The sequence below is a fragment of the Podarcis filfolensis genome (assembly GCF_964270895.1).
Source record: "Podarcis filfolensis genome assembly, chromosome: 11".
NCBI lineage: Eukaryota > Metazoa > Chordata > Lepidosauria > Squamata > Lacertidae > Podarcis > Podarcis filfolensis.
The window spans coordinates 50,907,366-50,926,165 of NC_139613.1; positions in this window are offsets into that span (position 1 = coordinate 50,907,366).

An 18,800-nucleotide genomic window follows, 5' to 3' on the forward strand; every position below is an offset into this window, starting at 1 on the left:
CATACCATCCTCTTATTGAAATATTTGTGCTCCCTCAAGTCATGCAGTCTTAACTCAAGTCAAGACACAGCCTTGCTAAACAGGAGCTCCTTTGGTATAATTATATAGAATCGGAGCTGAAAGGGATGCATTGGGTCAGACTTTTTAAAAAATTAAGAAATTCTGTCCAAGACAAACTGCCCATACAGAGGGGGCTAGGCAGTGGTAAGATCGGTCAGGCCTTGCTGTTGCCATACCAGTAAATAAGCAAACATTATAAAACATGTGTGCAAATAACAAAATACATGTTTTTACAAATTTTGTGCAGATAACATCTATTTTGCGTGCAGAATGATATTGCTTGAGGTATTTTGTTTGGGGGCAGGTTAATAACAGCCCTGACCACAGAATGTAATTCTGCCATAAAATATGGCAAAATGCCATTGCTGAAAAGTAGGAAAGACTTGCAGAGTCATAAGTTCATTATTTATTATTTTCTCTCAGTGTATCATGCCACCCATGGCTGCTTTGCATTATATGAAGCGTTCTGCAGCTCACCTGTGTCCTTCAAATCTAAAATGGGGCAGGGCAAAATATTCTAGTAAAGCAGAACAGGGAATTTCCCTAAAAATATGATCAACATTGGTAGTAATAGCAGGGTGGAAACTCTTGATGTCTAAATGACAGGTGTCTTATTTTGTTTATAACTGTAGTACTTAAAAAAATTGCAGAAAAAGCACCTGTTCAGTTTGAAATGGGCAGGATAATTTTAGATTTTCAACAATATCACATCTGTGATTATTAAAATACTTGAGAGATTTGGGGACGTGGTTAAATGGAGATCAGTAGGGGACTGTGGGGAGGGCATAGGGTGCTTGGCTGGAGAAAATGAAGGCTGAAGATGACAACATTCAGCTCCCACTAGTGTTTTCTCAGGATGCTGTGGGCATAATTTCAAATATATGTATTTCAGCTGCAATGCTCCTTGCATGGGATTGTCTGTGCACGTTGCTCTAAAGTTCCTCTGGTGCAGAATACAGTTTGCTGCTTCATAGTTAGAACAGGAAGGTGAAGCACATAATGCCAATGTCTATATCTGATACTGAACTGGTTTATTATTTTGGGACATATTTCAAATTGCTAGTCATGATCAGTATACATTCCTAAATGGGTTGAGCACAGCCTAGCTTTGGAAATGCCTTTGTCCAAATGAACTCCACAATTCCTTGAGATCTTCAGGGGACTGTGCATCAGATTCAAGATTCTGCATATGCATCATATGGTTAGAACATATATGAGTTTTCTTCATTTCTCAAATATAGAGAAAATGAGAGCAGTAATGTGCATGCTAGAGAAAACATCAAGAATACCTGTATTGTTATCAGACATTATACCGCTTAAAAGGGCTGGTGATGAGAACGGAAACTGCAAGTCTACAGAGTGTCCAGCTAGCTTAACCACATGTGAATAATATCCCCTGCTGTGGGCTTGCATCCTCCCTACCCTGAGCCTAAGTGGTTACAGACAAATATGCTGTCGTGCTATTTTCCCCCCTAATTAAGTGATGGCTAAAATTGCATGCACAGTACAAATGAAAATTAAAACGCTGAAATGCACAGGTTACGGACATTCTGGCAACTATCCCTGACACAGTTTGCAATATTCTGATAAACGTCTATTAGTGTTAGATAAAAACAACAAAGAACCTCTGGTGAGATCTTGGAAGCTGACAAATGTATTATGGCACAAACTTTCATGGAGTACAGGCCACTCTATTAGATATGTGAAGTGTTATTCTGCGCCATGGAAATATAGACACATCATGGGGGAATTATTCTTCGAACCACCCTGAGACCCGTGGGTATGGAGTGGTATATAAATTCAATAAATAAAAATTCAATCAATAGACGAGGAGGACAGAAAGAAATGAAACACAGAAAGTTCTGAGAGTGGTATTTATACAAATAGTGGCTGTTTTATTTTATTTTTTAAATCCTTGGGAAATCCTAGTCCAGATTATTTTGTGTTCAGACCTGCAGTCTTGCTATGTTTATATTCAAAAGTTCCCTACCAAATTTCAGTAGCAAGAGGAGCATGGCTTCTGTGTTATGTTAACTGAGTGTGCTGGTTGCCTGTTCATTTCTATGCTCAATACAGTTTGCTGGTTTTTTACCTAATTGGCTTAGCACTTGAGTTGCCAAAGTATTGCCTTCTTTAGTATTTTCCCAAATTCCACACCAGATGCCCTCGCCAGCTAAAGTTTGATGGTCATTATTTTGTCTTGACCCTCTCCTGCCATTGCTTCTGTTCTGTTCTTCTGCTATATATATTTTGCTGTCTTGCTGGTTTCCTTCAAATTTCTGCGTGTCATCTTTTATAGGGTTTGGATAGCTTTTCTGCTCTGAGTTTACTTCGAGATCAAATAAATAATAAAACCGTGGACATTTCGTGCCACGTCCAAATTCTCCCTCTACTACCCTTCACCATGCAGCTTTCTGAATACTCATTCATTCCACCAGCAAGATGCCTGTATTTTTATCATCTCACTCATCATTCAAAGATGGATCTGCCAGCAGGCGTTTTCCCTTGAGATGAGGGAGGCTATTGGGGATGTGTGCTAAGTTAACTGGTCAGTTCAGATTCTGAGGGTTCATAACTGTGAGGCACAAATGGGTTTGTGCAGTTTAAAGCTGCATCGTAAATTGGCGGTACGTCACTCTGTATTATATTCAGTCATGCAGATATCCTGAGGCTTTCAGACAAACCAAGCGGAGAGCACGTTAAATACCACTTCTCTGGACTGGGCAGGCTAGATGAAAAGGGATTTGTGAAACTGGAGGTAAAGGAGAAGTTGAAAATCAGGACTGTGAGAATAAGATGCACGCAACATGAAATAGCAACATTATCTTGCATTTCTCCTTCACTGAAGGCACAAGGGATTTTTGTGGCCAGGAGTGCTTTTCAGCAGCTCCAGCTGGTACTCCACTCCTGGACCGTGACAGCCTGACCACAGTGGTCCATGCATTGCTAACCTCAAGTCTTCATTACCTTAATGAGATTGATGTGAGGATGCCCTTGCATCTGATCTGGATGCTGAAATTAATTCAGAATACAGAGGCCAGACTGTTCACAGGAGCAGATTACCAGCAACATGATGCTCCGATGCTGAGAGCTGCCCTGGTTGCTGATTTACTCTTGGGTCAGGTTCAAAGTATTTGCAGTAATTCATAGGCCATAAGCAATTGAGGCTCAACACTAGGGGCCACCTGGTTCCTTATGCTCCACCTTGGTCACTGAGATCCTCTGAAGGGGTACTTCTGGTGGTCCTCCACACCCCTTAAGGCTAGCTTGACCTTCACTAGGAAGCAAGCCTTTTGTCTAGCAGGCCCTGCTCTGTGCAACTCTCTACCAGAAACCACCCCTTTTTTCTTTCAGACATCTTTTAAAAACATTTTGTTTAGGTAGGCCTTTGCAACATGATTTTCTTTTCTTTTAACCAGTCAGCATTTATTATTTTTTTGTTGAGGTTTTATTAATGTTTTATGGATCTTTTGTTGATTATATCCTTACATGTTGTACTATGCCTTGCCAAAAATTTTTAATGAAAGTTGCAGATTATAATTTGCAAATAAATAAATAAATAAATATGAATAAAGTTAGACTGTATGCTCAGGTTTCTTAGATCCAGCATGTCTTTTTCCAGCAACTGAGACAGACGGTGGTTTGCATCTGCTTGTGAAGGGAAGAGTCCTTTGCTGGCCACAAGTTTATTGTGAAGACAATATGAGATCATGTCCACTGCAGTGAAGCCCTTGGATGCAGGCCACTATAAAATAAAATAAACAATATATAGCACTGAAAGAAAACTCTGAAGTGCTCCCAAGGAAGCTCTTCAAACTAATTGGGCAATGTGAGATCCAGTACTACTAGATGCTCAGTAGTAGCTGCCATTGTCAGGAAACAGAATGCTGTTAGCTTGGCCATGGGTGTAAGTCTGTGTGGCAGTTCTTACATTTCTTGAATAAGGATGAAGCTGGTGGTCTACTGCAGCTAAGCATAGAGATCAAATAATAAATAAAGGCTGCATTTTTTCAAGAGAGAAGGGAGTTGATAATAAGCCAAAGGATTTGTTACAGATAGGTAGCCGTGTTGGTCTGCCATAGTCAAAACAAAAAAAAAATTTTTCCTTCCAGTAGCACCTTAAAGACCAACTAAGTTAGTTCTTGGTATGAGCTTTCGTGTGCATGCACACTTCTTCAGATACACTGAAACAGAAGTTGCCAGATCCTTCTATATAGTGAGAAGGTGGGGAGGGGTATTATGCCAACAGTGTCCTTCAGCTCTCTATATTGGACAAACAGGCCAAACCTTACGCCAAAGAATAAACGGACATAAATCGGACATCAAGAATGACAAGACAGAGAAACCAGTAGGAGAACACTTCAATCTCCCAGGACATTCTATACAAGATCTCAAAGTAGCTGCATTACTACAAAGGAATTTCAGAAATAGACTGGAAAGAGAAGCTGCTGAATTGCAACTCATTACCAAACTTAAAACCATGGAGAGACCTGGTCTGAACAAAGACATTGGATTCTTATCTCATTATACATGACAAAGCCATTTTTCACCTTCTCACCCCTTGCTTTTTCCTGTAAGACCTATTGCAGTCGTTAAGAGTCGTCAACAGGCTCAACACAGCTATCTGCCAATCACCCATTCCCACCACCCTTCTGAGTAATACCCCTCCCCACCTTCGCACTATATAGAAGGATCTGGCAACTTCTGTTTCAGTGTATCTGAAGAAGTGTGCATGCACACGAAAGCTCATACCAAGAACTAACTTAGTTGGTCTTTAAGGTGCTACCGGAAGGAAAAAAATTTTTTTTTGTTTTGACAAAGGATTTGTGTGACATTGACATCTTCAAAGATCAAGCTAGTAAGAAGGCATCTCATAATTTTGCTTAGCTTATGCAAAAATAAATATTTTTGCATTGCTCAGAAGGAAAGTTCTTCCTTCTTCACTGGCAACTTGTAAGTAGCATTCATGCCAGGTTTCTGAGCACTGTATTGACACCACCCTCATTTACAGTAAGTAAAGTGCCGTATAACTTCCTTTTTTTCCTGCTTGCATTGCTCTGAATTGGGCCTCTTAATTAGCAAACTATAAGTAGCATCAGGTTTGACGTTTAGCTTTGTTGTACACATGCATTAGTATTGCTGCACATCACACTATATTTCTAGCCAATGTGAAACCGGGAACCACTGGATAAAAATGTCATGCCTTATAGCAGTGGTTTTCAACCTTTCTGAGTCCACGGCTCCCTTGACCAACCACATTCTTTCTGCTGGGTGCTTTCAGCTTGGTGCTTTCATAAACTTGTGCACATCACATTTGCTTGCCTGGGTTCTTAAGGCTTCTTAATTGTCTACTGCAACTACCACTGCTCAAAATTACCCAATGTGAAGTTCTCCTGATATTGTTATGAAGTTCCCAGCCAAGAAAAGGGTACACAAATGCATATAAATGCAACTTGAAAAGGTGGAAACAGTGTCAGGTGTGCCTGGATGAAAACTGATTATATAGACCCATTTCAATCTGCCTTCAGGCCACATTTTGGGACTGAAATACAGTGTTTGGTCAGTCACACTTGTTGGGAAAGGGAGTGCTCCACGGTTTTTGATAATACTGACCATGTTACCCTCTTGGGCTGTCTGAAAGAGTTGGGATTGGGCTTTTCTGTGGTTCCACTCCTCTCTCCAAGTATGGTTTCACCAAAAATGTGTGACTTTTGCTCCATGCCATGGGAGATTTCCTGAAGGTTCCTGTAGGATTTCAGTCTTGTCGCTCATGTTATTTAACATCTCCATGAAGCCGCCAGGAGCGGATTTTTAGTGAGGTGTCACCAGTATGCAGATGACACTCAGCTCTATTTTTCTGTTCCATTGTTTCCAGGAAGTACTGGCAGTCAAGAAAGGCTGGATGTGCTCTGAGTGGGTCATTCCCGTGTATGGGGCTTGGCAGAATCAATGGGGTTGCATTTCCTGCAAAGGAACAAGAGCGTAGTTTGCGGGGTACTTCTGGAATCAGCTTTGTCACTCAAAGCTGACCTCTGTGGACATGAGCACCTGGGTCCAGCTTTGGCTGGTGTGCCAACTACAGCCATATTGTGGTAGGGATAGCCTGGCCAGAGTTAGTCATGCTCTAGTAACCGCCAATCTAGATTGCTGTAATGTGCTCTACATGGTAGATGTCCTTGAAGGATGTCCAATTGGAAGGTCGGCGGTTCAAATCCCTGCGACGGGGTGAGCTCCCATTGATCTGTCCCAGCTCCTGCCAACCTAGCAGTTTGAAAGCATGCCAATGCAAGTAGATAAATAGGTACCACTGTTGCAGGAAGGCAAACGACATTTCCATGTGCTCTGGCTTCCGTCACGGTGTCCCATTGTACCAGAAGCGGTTTAGTCATGCTGGCCACACGACCCGGAAAGCTGTCTGTGGACAAACGCCGGCTCCCTCAGCCTGAAAGCGAGATGTGTGCCGTAACCTCATAGTCGCTTTTGACTGGACTGAACTGTTCAGGGGTCCTTTTCCTTTATCTTACCTTGAAGACTTTCTGGGAAGTGCAACTAGTTGTCCTGAGCACACCCAGCAGAAGGAGGTCAAACAAACAGTATTTTAATTCTGTATTGGCAAAGCATGTACTTACAGGAGCTCCTAAGGGGCACAGTGTTGGGATGTGAATAGGTGCTAGGAGAGGATATATTTGTTAGATATTATCCTTCCTTCCTCCTCCACGTTTGTGAGTTCGGCAGAGTACCACCTCCTTGCAACTTAAAAGGTAAGCTTAGATAGGCTGGTTTTAGCCTTTTAGTTTAAATAATCCAGGATGCTTTAAGGCGGACTGGATTCTCTTGGTATTTCCCTCTGTTCTCCCCCTTAAAACAATAATCACACAGTCTTGTAGAAGGTAAAAATAACATTTACTCGTTAAGAATACTTGTGGTTGCTGCCCCAAAACTGAGAAGGATAACATGGTGGACTGTAAAGATCCAACTGTCAATGAAATATAGAAACTCGGTGTGTGTTTTTTTAAAAAGAAATGTTTAGGGGTACTCCCATTTTGACTCAAGAAAATCACCATTTTTATAGTTCAGATTGGGAAAAATAAATACAGTAAATGGACAAAAGTACAAAGATTCACAAAATGTTTAGAGCTATGCATAAGCCTGCCTCCCCCCAGAAAAAAGCACTGTAGTTTTAGTTTGTATTTTAGGATATATATGTATGTATAATTTGGCTAACACGGTATTTTAATGGTGTATCTATGTGTATTCTGTATAGTATGGATGCCCACCGCCTCTACCACAAACTCCTTGGAGCTCTGCCAGTCCCTGGTGGAATATACACACAAATAAAAAAAAGTTGTGAAAATGCTTTCTTAAAAAAAGTTTTGAAAAAAAAAATCATATTGAATTTGCCATAGCTCACCATCGCCATCTAGTGTCACATGTGTATAATGCACTTTCACAACACAATTAAAGCGTTTTATTTGCAACTGTATATTTGACTCCTCTGATACTACTGCAAAATACTGTGGCAAGAATGCTAGTAAGGGCGGCAGGCCATGAACATATTAAAACATGTTAAAAGCATATTGAAGCAGCTGCATGGGGTAGCAGTTGTTTTCTGGGCAAGTATAAGGTATGTGATGGAGAGGGGGGCAGGCAAGAGCCTTTTCAGAAATGTGTCCTCATATATGGCACTCCTTCCCTGCTGAGTCCCCTCTCTCTATAGTTGTCTCTTCATTAGGGAACATCTTTTTCAGCAGCTTGTTGGAGTAGAGACAGTTGATTGCAGCTGCTGTTTGTAATTGATCTTTAAGTGATTTCCTATGTGTTTCAAAGGGATTGCATGATTTACCGGTATTAAAAAAAATCTATTTCCTTGCTGTAAACCACCCTGCGGCTTGAGCAAAGGGCGGTATCAAAATCATCTGAATAAATACAGAGATAGGTGATAGATACATATTTCAGTGTGGGTTCTACACAAGGCAAGTATTCAGTATTTCCCAGGTGGGAAATGTACCGTTAACCGTGATAATTGCTAGACATTGGCGTTTTAATGTATTCTCTGGATTCTATAGAGAGGGTAGTGAAGTTTCTGTGTTGGATTGTTTCCTTTTTCCAGCAGATGGCACAATGCATTGCAGGAACTCAGATTAGTGGCATGGTTACAATTGTATTTCACTGCTGGTTTCAAAAAGAGCAGATCTGCCTTCTCAGTCATTCTCTGCAGTACATATTAAACACTATTTTGTAATTGCAGCCTGCAAAGCTGAAAAACCAGAGTTGTCTTATACAGTTCCTCATAGAAGAAGACAATCTTAAATTAACAAATAGGCTATACAACTGCAGTGAGTGGCATGTAGTCACACTCAAAGCTTTAGAATTATTAACCAGTGGGTTGCCATGGGGGACTTTGGATAACACCCAGACAGAGAGAACTGGTTCAAACTTGATATGGCATGATCTGAATCCTGAACCTGCTTACAAAAAAAGTTCCAGCATCTGGATCACACCTACATGGCCACCCCCAGCCTGGGAGATCTGGACTTTAGCATGTTGCTTTTGTTACAGTTACTTAGGAATGTAGTTAACTGGAGAGCTTTTTGTAAGATATGATAAAGATCTGGCAGCCTCAGTTAGCACAGCAGGTGCTGATCTAAGCCCACGCAACCCTTCCCATGGTCACCGACACATAAGCTTAATCCTGTCCCTTTGTGTAGGATATTAATGAGTCTGCCTTATTTTAGCTATGGTGATGATGTTATCTGACACTTCCCCATAACATCCCGGAGCAGATTGCATAATGCTAAAAAACAACAACCCAACTACATCACATCAATTTAACACTGCATGGTTTCCATCCCTAATATGAACTCCCATTACCCAGACTGTGTTTTGGAGATAGTCAGATAGTCGTTTATCGGACTGTAATTTGCAAAATAAAATTATAACTTAAAAAACAGGAAAAGAGGGTGGGTCCTAAAATATTGCTACTGGCCACCCCAATCGCTTCCAGGCCATGCACAGGGTTCCAGAGGTCTTGGCCCTCAACCAGGGTCTGTGCTGCTTTGGAGAATTGAAGAAGCAGTGGAGGCTGTCGTAGCTTTAAGAAATAAGTTTTATTCACATATTTGCACCTGAATTTAGATGGAGGGAATCCAGATTCGACAGCACAGCCATCTGAAGAGGGGCTTGTACCTCACAGCAGTGCAGCACTGGGGTCAAAGCATCTCTTTCTGCCTGCCTTCAGCCAGCCAGCCCCAAACTCTCTCTGTGACATCATGCCCAGTTGCCCTGGCAACCTCTCAAACCCCCAGTCTCTGTTCATACTTCCAGGCAAGGGGAGAGGACAGTTCTCTTGCTTTGCCAATGGCTCTCAATAGCCCTGTATTGTTTCTTAATGGCCCTAGCCTGGCCTGTTCATTTTTGCAGAGGCTACTCCAGCAACTCCTCTGCAGCTTGTATATCCTAAATAACCAAAATCTGTCCATTTATTAATTACTAGGGTTGGGGTCCAGTAGTGATGTATGGAAGTGAGAGCTGGACCATAAAGAAGGCTGATCGCCAAAGAATTGATGCTTTTGAATTATGGTGCTGGAGGAGACTCTTGAGAGTCCCATGGACTGCAAGAAGATCAAACGTATCCATTCTTCAGGAAATCAGCCCTGAGTGCTCACTAGAAGGACAGATCCTGAAGCTGAGGCTCCAATGCTTTGTCCACCTCATGAGAAGAGAAGACTCCCTGGAAAAGACCCTGATGTTGGGAAAGATGGAGGGCACAAGGAGAAGGGGACGACAGAGAACGAGATGGTTGGACGGTGTTCTCGAAGCTACAAACATGAGTCTGACCAAACTGCGGGAGGCAGTGGAAGACAGGAGTGCCTGGCATGCTCTGGTCCATGGGGTCATGAAGAGTCGGACACAACTAAACGACTAAACAACAGGGTTGGGGTGGTGGTCCACCTCCAAAAGACCTGTCTGTCTGTCTGTCTGTCTATCTATCTATCTATCTATCTATCTATCTATCTATCTCAGGGGTAAAAAGTCACTGAACAACATACCCAACAAATGAAGTTCAGCTCTGCATTGCTCAGCATCTCTGCTTCAAAGCTGCAATAGACATAATCATTTTCACATGTTTTAGATAGATCCAGGAATAGACTTGAGGATGAAATATTCATCTAAGCCTGTATCAAAGGCACAACCTAGCTGCCTCTTCGAATGTTCCCTTTTGAACCCTAAAAGTTGAGATTTTCTGAGAAAGTGAGCTATACTTAATAATATTACAACAGAGGACAGGATAATGAGATGAAGGTAAGGAACACCATTGAAAACATTCCCCCCATGAAATATGTATTACCGTTCTATGCATTTATTCATTAAGCCCCCCTATGTTCATTGGGGGTTCACTTTCAGGTAAATGTGAATAGGATTGCTCACTAAAGGATCCATTTCTGTGTTCGAAACTATAGAATTGAGGTATTGTCACAAATAAGGTTTGAAGTAGTTTTCTTGCTGCACCAGATCAATGTGAATGTGAAACCCGTGTTGTTGACCAGAAAGCTCGTTCACATGACTAGTGCCTCTCCCCTGTAGTCACTTCTGGAATGCAGCAATGGGACATTAATGTAACAGCTGAGCTTAAAGCTGAATTTAAGTCTCACATGTCAAAAAGCTCTAAATCATTTCCCTGTAGCATCCAGATACTGCAGAACTAGAATGAACCTCAAGTTTGTAACAGTGGTCTCAGTTTAACATTACTCTAAGTGTTTTAAAATTTATTTAATTTTTATTTTTTAAAAAAATGTTCTGTGACTTCTGGCTCCCAGAACATGACATTTCACCTCTTCAGGAGCCTGCCTGCTAATGAGAAGTCACTGGCATTCTCTCAGGTGTCTGGTTTGTAGAAGTGATAGGGATTAAAGGGAGCAGAAGATCCTTCAGTTCAATTCCTTGTCTCATTACATCACTTTTACCCTTCCATGAGTGGCAGCCGGGGCTTTTTCCTCAGTAACCTTTCAAACAGCCTGCCTTGCAGATGACCATCCCATTGGTGTGCTCTGTAAAAGTGGTGGATGGATCTGGCTGCAAATTTAATGCACGTATTAAGGCACGCTGACTGCTCACACCAACGAAAAGCATTGACTCCATCCCTCTGGCATTTAGAAGTTACCTATCACACTGTTTCCATTTAGAGGACAGCTCCTTTTAGCTCTCCTGCCTGTCAATCAGGCTAGGGGATGGGACTGTTCAATTGCATAGTAACCGCAGGCAGTTCTTTTTCACAGTTCCCAAGAAGGTACTTTAAGCATCAAGGCAAAATTGGCCAGCTTTTCCTCATGCTTCTAAACAGGTGACAATTGACCTTTCTGTAAAAATAGAACCAAAAGTGGTCTGCAAAAGCTGCTCTTGAATGGTTATAAATATGGCTGCATGTGACACCTCGGCAGCTTAGAGTCCTATTTTGTCTGTGCGTGCATTTCTCAAAGAGGCTCTTTATAGAAGTGCTAATTTTTCATGCCCCAATTTCGGCTTTCAGCACTTTGTCATTCAGTTCAAGGATGACCTCCTGCCCATCAGATTCAGTCTGCAAAGATAATTTCACCAAGGGCGAACAATCATTAAAACGCTTATTTAAAAGCTGAAAACAGCCTTTGGCTTTCTGCCTTCCCTGTATTGGGAAAATGGAGAGCCAATTAGTTGTTAAAGCCATAATAAGGTATTTCATTTTTGTGCAGTTTTGTCCTTGTGCAACAAAACTGGCCATGACAGATTGATCTGGCTGAGCTACCACCGGTATGGATGAGTTGATTTAAAAGAAGATGAAGAGGGTATGCCTATTTATCCTAGTTGAATGGGTTTCTATTTTTACCCCATTTATAATAGATTCCCAATTTTTCCTTATATTTAATTTTAAAGTCTCATTATGCTGGGGACATTGATGTCGTTAGAAAGAGATGTACAAGGCATTGGACTCTACTAGACTTGAGAGGACAGGCTCTTGGCATCAAAACATCTCATTTTTTCTAATTGGATTTCGGGAAACATTTTGAAGATGAAATTCACAAGCGTGCTTCCGATTCAGGTTAATCCTGGGGAAAAGTTTCCATGTTCCTTTGGGCCAGGGTGTCTGTCATTCAGACACAAAACAAGAGCCCCAGAGCAACCCTCTGCATTTGATGGATGAGTTGTCATGATTACTACATTGCCATTCCTGATAGGTGAAGTGGCCTATAACAAGCAGACAGAAAAGTAAATGAATGTAAACTTCCAATCCAGGAAGACCACAGAGCCTTCTGATCCTGGATACATTAACCCATTAGAGTGCGCTCTCTCTCTCTGGTGGATCTTAACCCTCCCCCCAAACTTACATTGTCCTCTCCCTCCCATATCTGCCTTATTCCTCCCAATGCTCCCTCCAGCTATTTCCCGAAACCACAAATTCTCCTGCTCTCCAGCTTTCTTCTGCTCTGTCGCCAGAGCCCTAGAATGGTCTCCGTCACACGCTTAAATTCTTCCGACCCTCTCATTTCCCCCCTCATTCCTCCACCCAGTTCCGCCTGCCCCTTCCCCAATTTCTGCTTTCTCCCCCACCCTGCCACCAGAGGACTGCCACATGCAGAGACCCTGTAAGTCCCCCTTGTTCCCTGCAATCAGCCTTCTCACTAGAAAGTAGCCAGTAACATACCAAACTTTTAAGAAGGAGCCAGTGGAAATCCAGCTTAGTTACAGACCTAGATGTATACCAATCTAATATAATAAGTTGAAAAAAAATGTTTAAAACAACCTTTGTTAAAAAGCCTAATGCCTTCCTTTTAGGAATTCTGAGTGCCGAATCCCAAAGGAGCAGAAAAGACTCTTTATGGTATGTGACCACAGTTGCATGGTTGTTACTGGCCCAGAGATGGAAAGACGATAAAGTCCCTACTAGAGAAGAATGGCAGATCAAGTTGATGGATTAAGCCGAAATGGCAAAAGTGACCGGAAGAGTCAGAAATGAGGAAGATCAAAAGTTTAATAAGGAATAGAGAAAACTTAAAGCTTTGTAAACAGTTAAAATCGTTAGTAGGATTGGAATATCACTTGTAGTTTAAGGCTGAATTCTGGACATAATGGAAGAAGTAAAGGATTTGGAGTATCATAAAAGATGCGGGAGGAAATGATTAATAATAAGACCCACAAAGAGGATGATGGAAGTCCAGGAGATTCCTTGGAATCTTGTTTTTATGTTGCATGTTGCACATGTTACTGTAAATTGTTAATCTAAAAAACCAAATAAATTTGTAAAAAGAAAAGAAAAGAAGATGTATGCCAGCCTAACATCTTGTTGTTGTTGTTTAGTCATTTAGTCATGTCTGACTCTTCGTGACCCCATGGACCAGAGCACGCCAGGCACTCCTGTCTTCCACTGCCTCCCGCAGTTTAGTCAAACTCATGCTGGTAGCTTCGAGAACATTGTAGAACCATCTCGTCCTCTGTCGTCCCCTTCTCCTTGTGCCCTCCATCTTTCCCAGCATCAGGGTCTTTTCCAGGGAGTCTTCTCTTCTCATGAGGTGGCCAAAGTACTGGAGCCTCAGCTTCATGATCTGTCCTTCCAGTGAGCACTCAGGGCTGATAACATCTATCCTAGATAAAACTGGTTGGGAAAGCATCATTAAGGCTTGAATTATCAATCATATAGAAGAAGAAGACGATCTATGAGGGAAATACCATTGCCAAACAAACCTCTTTTTAATTGGGCCATTGTGGGAGATACAACTGTACAGAGCTTGCTGTGCTCTTTGCCCTCCCAGAGACCTTCCTGTTTTGCCATTTTATCCGCAGCCTCTTTTCTTCTTCTCAGCGTGCTTCTTTCACTTCCTAGTTATGTTGGTGTCATCGAGAGTGCAGGGGTTAGGGTTAAATGGTAGAAGATGCACACAATGTTAAATTCCTCCCAAAACCTTAGCAGACCTTTCTGCATCCTGCTTTCCTTTCCCACTCTTCATTCCTAAATGAGCCACCAAGGTTGACGTTTGTGACTCTGGCTTCTCCCTTGCTAAAATCCTGATGCAGTGTAGGCCAGCAAAAGATAGCAAAACCTTATCCTCAGTCTGGAGTTAGCGGGGGAAGCTACCAGAAATCCACGCTGGTCATTTTCCAGGTGGCAAGAAGAAAAGCTGGGTGATTTTAGGCTGGTCTAGGCCCGCAGCCTGTAAGAGAAGCTACTTGCCAAGTATGTTAGTAACAAGTTGGAAGCGAATGAAACACAGCCACCCTTTGAAATTTGCACATGTCTGAATGTTGCAATGCACTTCTCTGGTGTATGTATAAACTGTGTGCAATAATGTATTTGCTAGGGTACAGAGACCATTGAAATGCAGGCCCAGGTCATTGAACCACCATTGGCAGGATTGGTGGCGGCAGCAGTGGCAGCAGCAGCAGCAAGGTTCTATGCTTGTGATAATGTTTCATTAAAGGTAAAGGGACCCCTGACCATTAGGTCCAGTCGTGGCCGACTCTGGGGTTGCGGCGCTCATCTCGCTTTATTGGCCGAGGGAGCCGGCGTACAGCTTCTGGGTCATGTGGCCAGCATGACTAAGCCGCTTCTGGCGAACCAGAGCAGCGCACGGAAACACCGTTTACCTTCCTGCTGGAGCGGTACCTATTTATCTACTTGCACTTTGACATGATTTCAAACTGCTAGGTTGGCAGGAGCTGGGACCGAGCAACAGGAGCTCACCCCGTCGCGGGGATTTGAACCGCCGACCTTCTGATCGGCAAGTCCTAGGCTCTGTGGTTTAACCCACAGCGCCACCCGTGTCCTGCTTATTATTCTGTTTCAAATGTGCATTTTATATTTGACTTCATTTAGTAATGTCTTCTTTTGAAATGCTAAAGGTTTTTTTGTTAGCTGTGCTATGTGAAATGTGTGTTCTGTAGTTTATCTCCTTTCTAATGTTTTATTTTGAAATATTCAAGTTAATATTTGAGTTTCCTGCTAATGATGTTGCTTTGAGTGTATACTCCATATTTGACTTTCTTCAGTAATGCTTTTTCTGGATTGTTTGATGTTTGAATGTGTTGTAAACCATTTTGAGGTATTTTCTTTAAAAATATAAAGCAACATAGAAATGAAATGAAAAATGAAAGTGCATATGTTAGTGACAAATGCATTGTTTTAGGAGAAATACCTTTGCAACATGTGTATATAAATGTAAGTACAGTGGTACCTCGGGTTAAGTACTTAATTAGTTCCGGAGGTCTGTTCTTAACCTGAAACTGTTCTTAACCTGAAGAACCACTGAAGCTAATGGGGCCTCCTGCTGCCGCCGCACCGCCGGAGCACGATTTCTGTTCTCATCCTGAAGCAAAGTTCTTAACCCGAGATACTATTTCTGGGTTAGTGGAGTCTGTAACCTGAAGCATCTGTAACCTGAGGTACCACTGTATAGGAGAAAAAATTCTCAGTGAAATGCTGATGACTTTCATGAATTTATATGATTCGCAAACCGATAGGAAAATGTGGAGAACTGAACAGTGAGAAATAAAGAGAAACTTAAATTGACAGCTTTTGCTATCCCTAGCTGTAGACCACTACATTGGGAGGTAAAAAGGTAAAAAAGGTAAAGGACCCCTGGACGGTTAAGTCCAGTCAAAGGCGACTATGGGGTTGCAGCACTCATCTTGCTTTTAGTCCAAGGGAGCTGGCATTGGTCCACAAACAGCTTTCCAGGTCATGTGGCCAGCGTGACTATTCCACTTCTGGTGCAACAGGACACTGTGACTGAAACCAGAGTGCACGGAAATGCCGTTTACCTTCCCGCAACAGTGGTACCTATTTATCTACTTGCACTAGTGTGCTTTTGAACTGCTAGGTTGGCAGGAGCTGGGACAGAGCAACGGGAGCTCAACCCATCACAGAGATTTGAACTGTCAACCTTCTGATCAGCAAGCCCAAGAGGCTCAGTGGTTTAGACCACAGCGCCACCCGCACGATGGGAGGGCACCATGCTGATCCTCTCTGTGCTAGACACATCTGCTATAAGAGGTGGCAAAAAGCATGAGATAAGAATTCTTGAGAAGGGAAATAAAAGTAGGGACAGGGGAAGAACTGGCACAGAAGCAGATTTTTTTTTTCTTGTCAGCTTTGATATCATAGATATTGTGCATTCCTTCTTTTCTCCCCCCTGTATAGCCTGTGAAATATTTCCAGGCAAGCCAGAAAATTCTTAACAGAATGCTTCTTAGTCATTACATTCAATTCAATAAAACTCTTGCCTGCTTTTCAAAAAATGTTTTACACATCAACAGAGTTTTTAGTGGCATCTGCATTTATAAGGAGAGCATTTCATGAAAGGAAACATTTAGCAGCCGTGCCAAAATGGATTGTGCCTGTCAGTTTTATCTGTGAAACTTCAGCAAATTGAGGAGAGGAAGAACATTTGCTACACTTTGTGATATCATGTTACTCACAGGATGAGGAAGTGGCAGCAGTTAATGAAAGTTCAGCCTCTCTGTCTCTGCCAACACAATTGATTCAAGTAGCAAATACCAGCATTCATTCTCGTTACTGGATTTCATCAGGGTTACTGGATGGAGAAATCTCATGCTAAACTGTTAACCCCGTGCGCAAAACACATTGAACGCAGCTAATGACAGAAAAGGAAACATTTCTTCAAATGTTATCACTGCAATTGTGATGGAATGGAATACAAAGGAATAAATTAGGAAGATAAAGAGTGCTTGGAAATGCTGGCCTGTCAATCATGGAGCTAATGGTTGCTAAGGCAACCAAGGACCATATGCAAACCCAGAAGATGCACAGAGGCATGGACTGAGGCCGCCGAGAGCTGTACCTTGGCAGATAACATTTCAAATGAAGATATAGACAAACCACCTCTAAATTATGAATTTCCCAGGACAGGAACGAGAACAAAACGGTGGCTGGGGTGCTGTGTCAACATCAGCCCACGACTGCCACACCCTTGATTTGATTTAGCATTTGCATTCCACTTTTATAGCACAGTAATCACAACAGCGGGACACAGGTGGCGCTGTGGGTTAAACCACAGAGCGTAGGACTTGCCGATCAGAAGGTCAGCAGTTCAAATCCCCTCAACAGGGTGAGCTCCCGTTGCTCGGTCCCTGCTCCTGCCAACCTAGCAGTTCGAAAGCACATCAAAGTGCAAGTAGATAAATAGGTACTGGCGGGAAGGTAAATGGCATTTCCGTGCGCTGCTCTGGTTCACCAGAAGCAGCTTAGTCATGCTGGCCACATGACCCAGAAGCTGTACGCCGGCTCCCTCGGCCAATAAAGCGAGATGAGTGCCGCAACCCCAGAGTTGGTCACGACTGGACCTAATGGTCAGGGGTCCCTTTACCTTAATCACAACAACAATAAAAATCAGCAATAAAGAACACAATGGCACGTGAATGATGCAACAGCAAACCAATTCAGCAAACAGTTGTTTGCTGTGTCCAGTTTGGGGCACCACAATTTAAGAAGGATGTTGACAAGCTGGAACATGTGCGGAGGAGGGCAACCAAGATGATCAAGGGTCTGGAAACCAGGACTTGTGAGGAGACTGAGAGGAGATAGCTATCTTCAAATATCTCAAGGGCTGTCACATGGAAGAGGGGAAAAGCTTGTTTTCTCCTGCTCTGGAGGGTAGGACTTGAACCGATAGCTTCAAGTTACAAGGAAGGAGATTCCAACTAAGCGTCAGGAAAAACTTTCTGATGGTAAGAGATGTTTGACAGTGGAACAGTCTCCCTTGGGAGGTTGTAGACTCCTTCCTTGGAGGTTTTTAAGCAGAGGTTGGATGGTCATCTGTCATGGGTGCTTGAGATGGCTCCTCTTCATAGTTCCTTTAGAGGGGTGTACTGAGCTCTTTCTCTGCTCATACGCACAAGGGCTCCAGGTTGAGAGTTTTTTGCCAGTGTCTTACACCTCTGGCAAGGTGCCCAGCTTGAAAAGGTATGCCCACACATTTCCCTTAGAAAACACAAAGAGGGCTGTGGAATCTAACTTTCTTCAGGTTTAGTAACTGCAAAGCCAGCATAAAATGATATCAACTCACACCTTATTTTTTGCTGCGGTTTCACAATGATGCAAGGGTCTAGTCACGTAGAATCCTAAGGCATAAATCTACAAAATGCTGAACTGCGCTAGTTAGCCATTAGTGCACTGACCACATGCTTGAACTGAAGCACTGAATTAACTGCACAGCAAAATTAGATCCAACTCAGAGACAGTGAGGCCTGACGGGCAGCAAAAGGTATCTGTGAAGGAATCCTGGCTTTGTACTGGACTGTAATGGATCACCCAGACTATTAAAAAGTGATGTCACTATGGCTGCAATCTTATACATACTTACTTGACAATAAGTGTGACAGTATGTTTTGAATAGAATCTATCTATCAACACATATTTTTAATTCCATTAATGTATAATTTTTTAAAAAAATGATTTCCACCCTACATTTTTAACTGTTCTAATTTATTTGTAAGCTGCATTAAGTCCCTGTCAGGGGAAAAAAATATGAAGTAGAAATAAACCAAAGCAATATCCTGCCCCTGAAACTGCAAAAGGTAAAGGACCCCTTGATGGTTAAGTCCAGTCAAAGGCGACTCTGGGGTTTCAGCACTCATCTCCCTCTCAGGCTGAGGGAGCCAATGTTGTCCACAGACAGCTTTCTGAGTCATGTGACCAGCATGACTAAGCCACTTCTGGTGCAACAGAACACTGTGATGGAAACCAGAGCTCACAG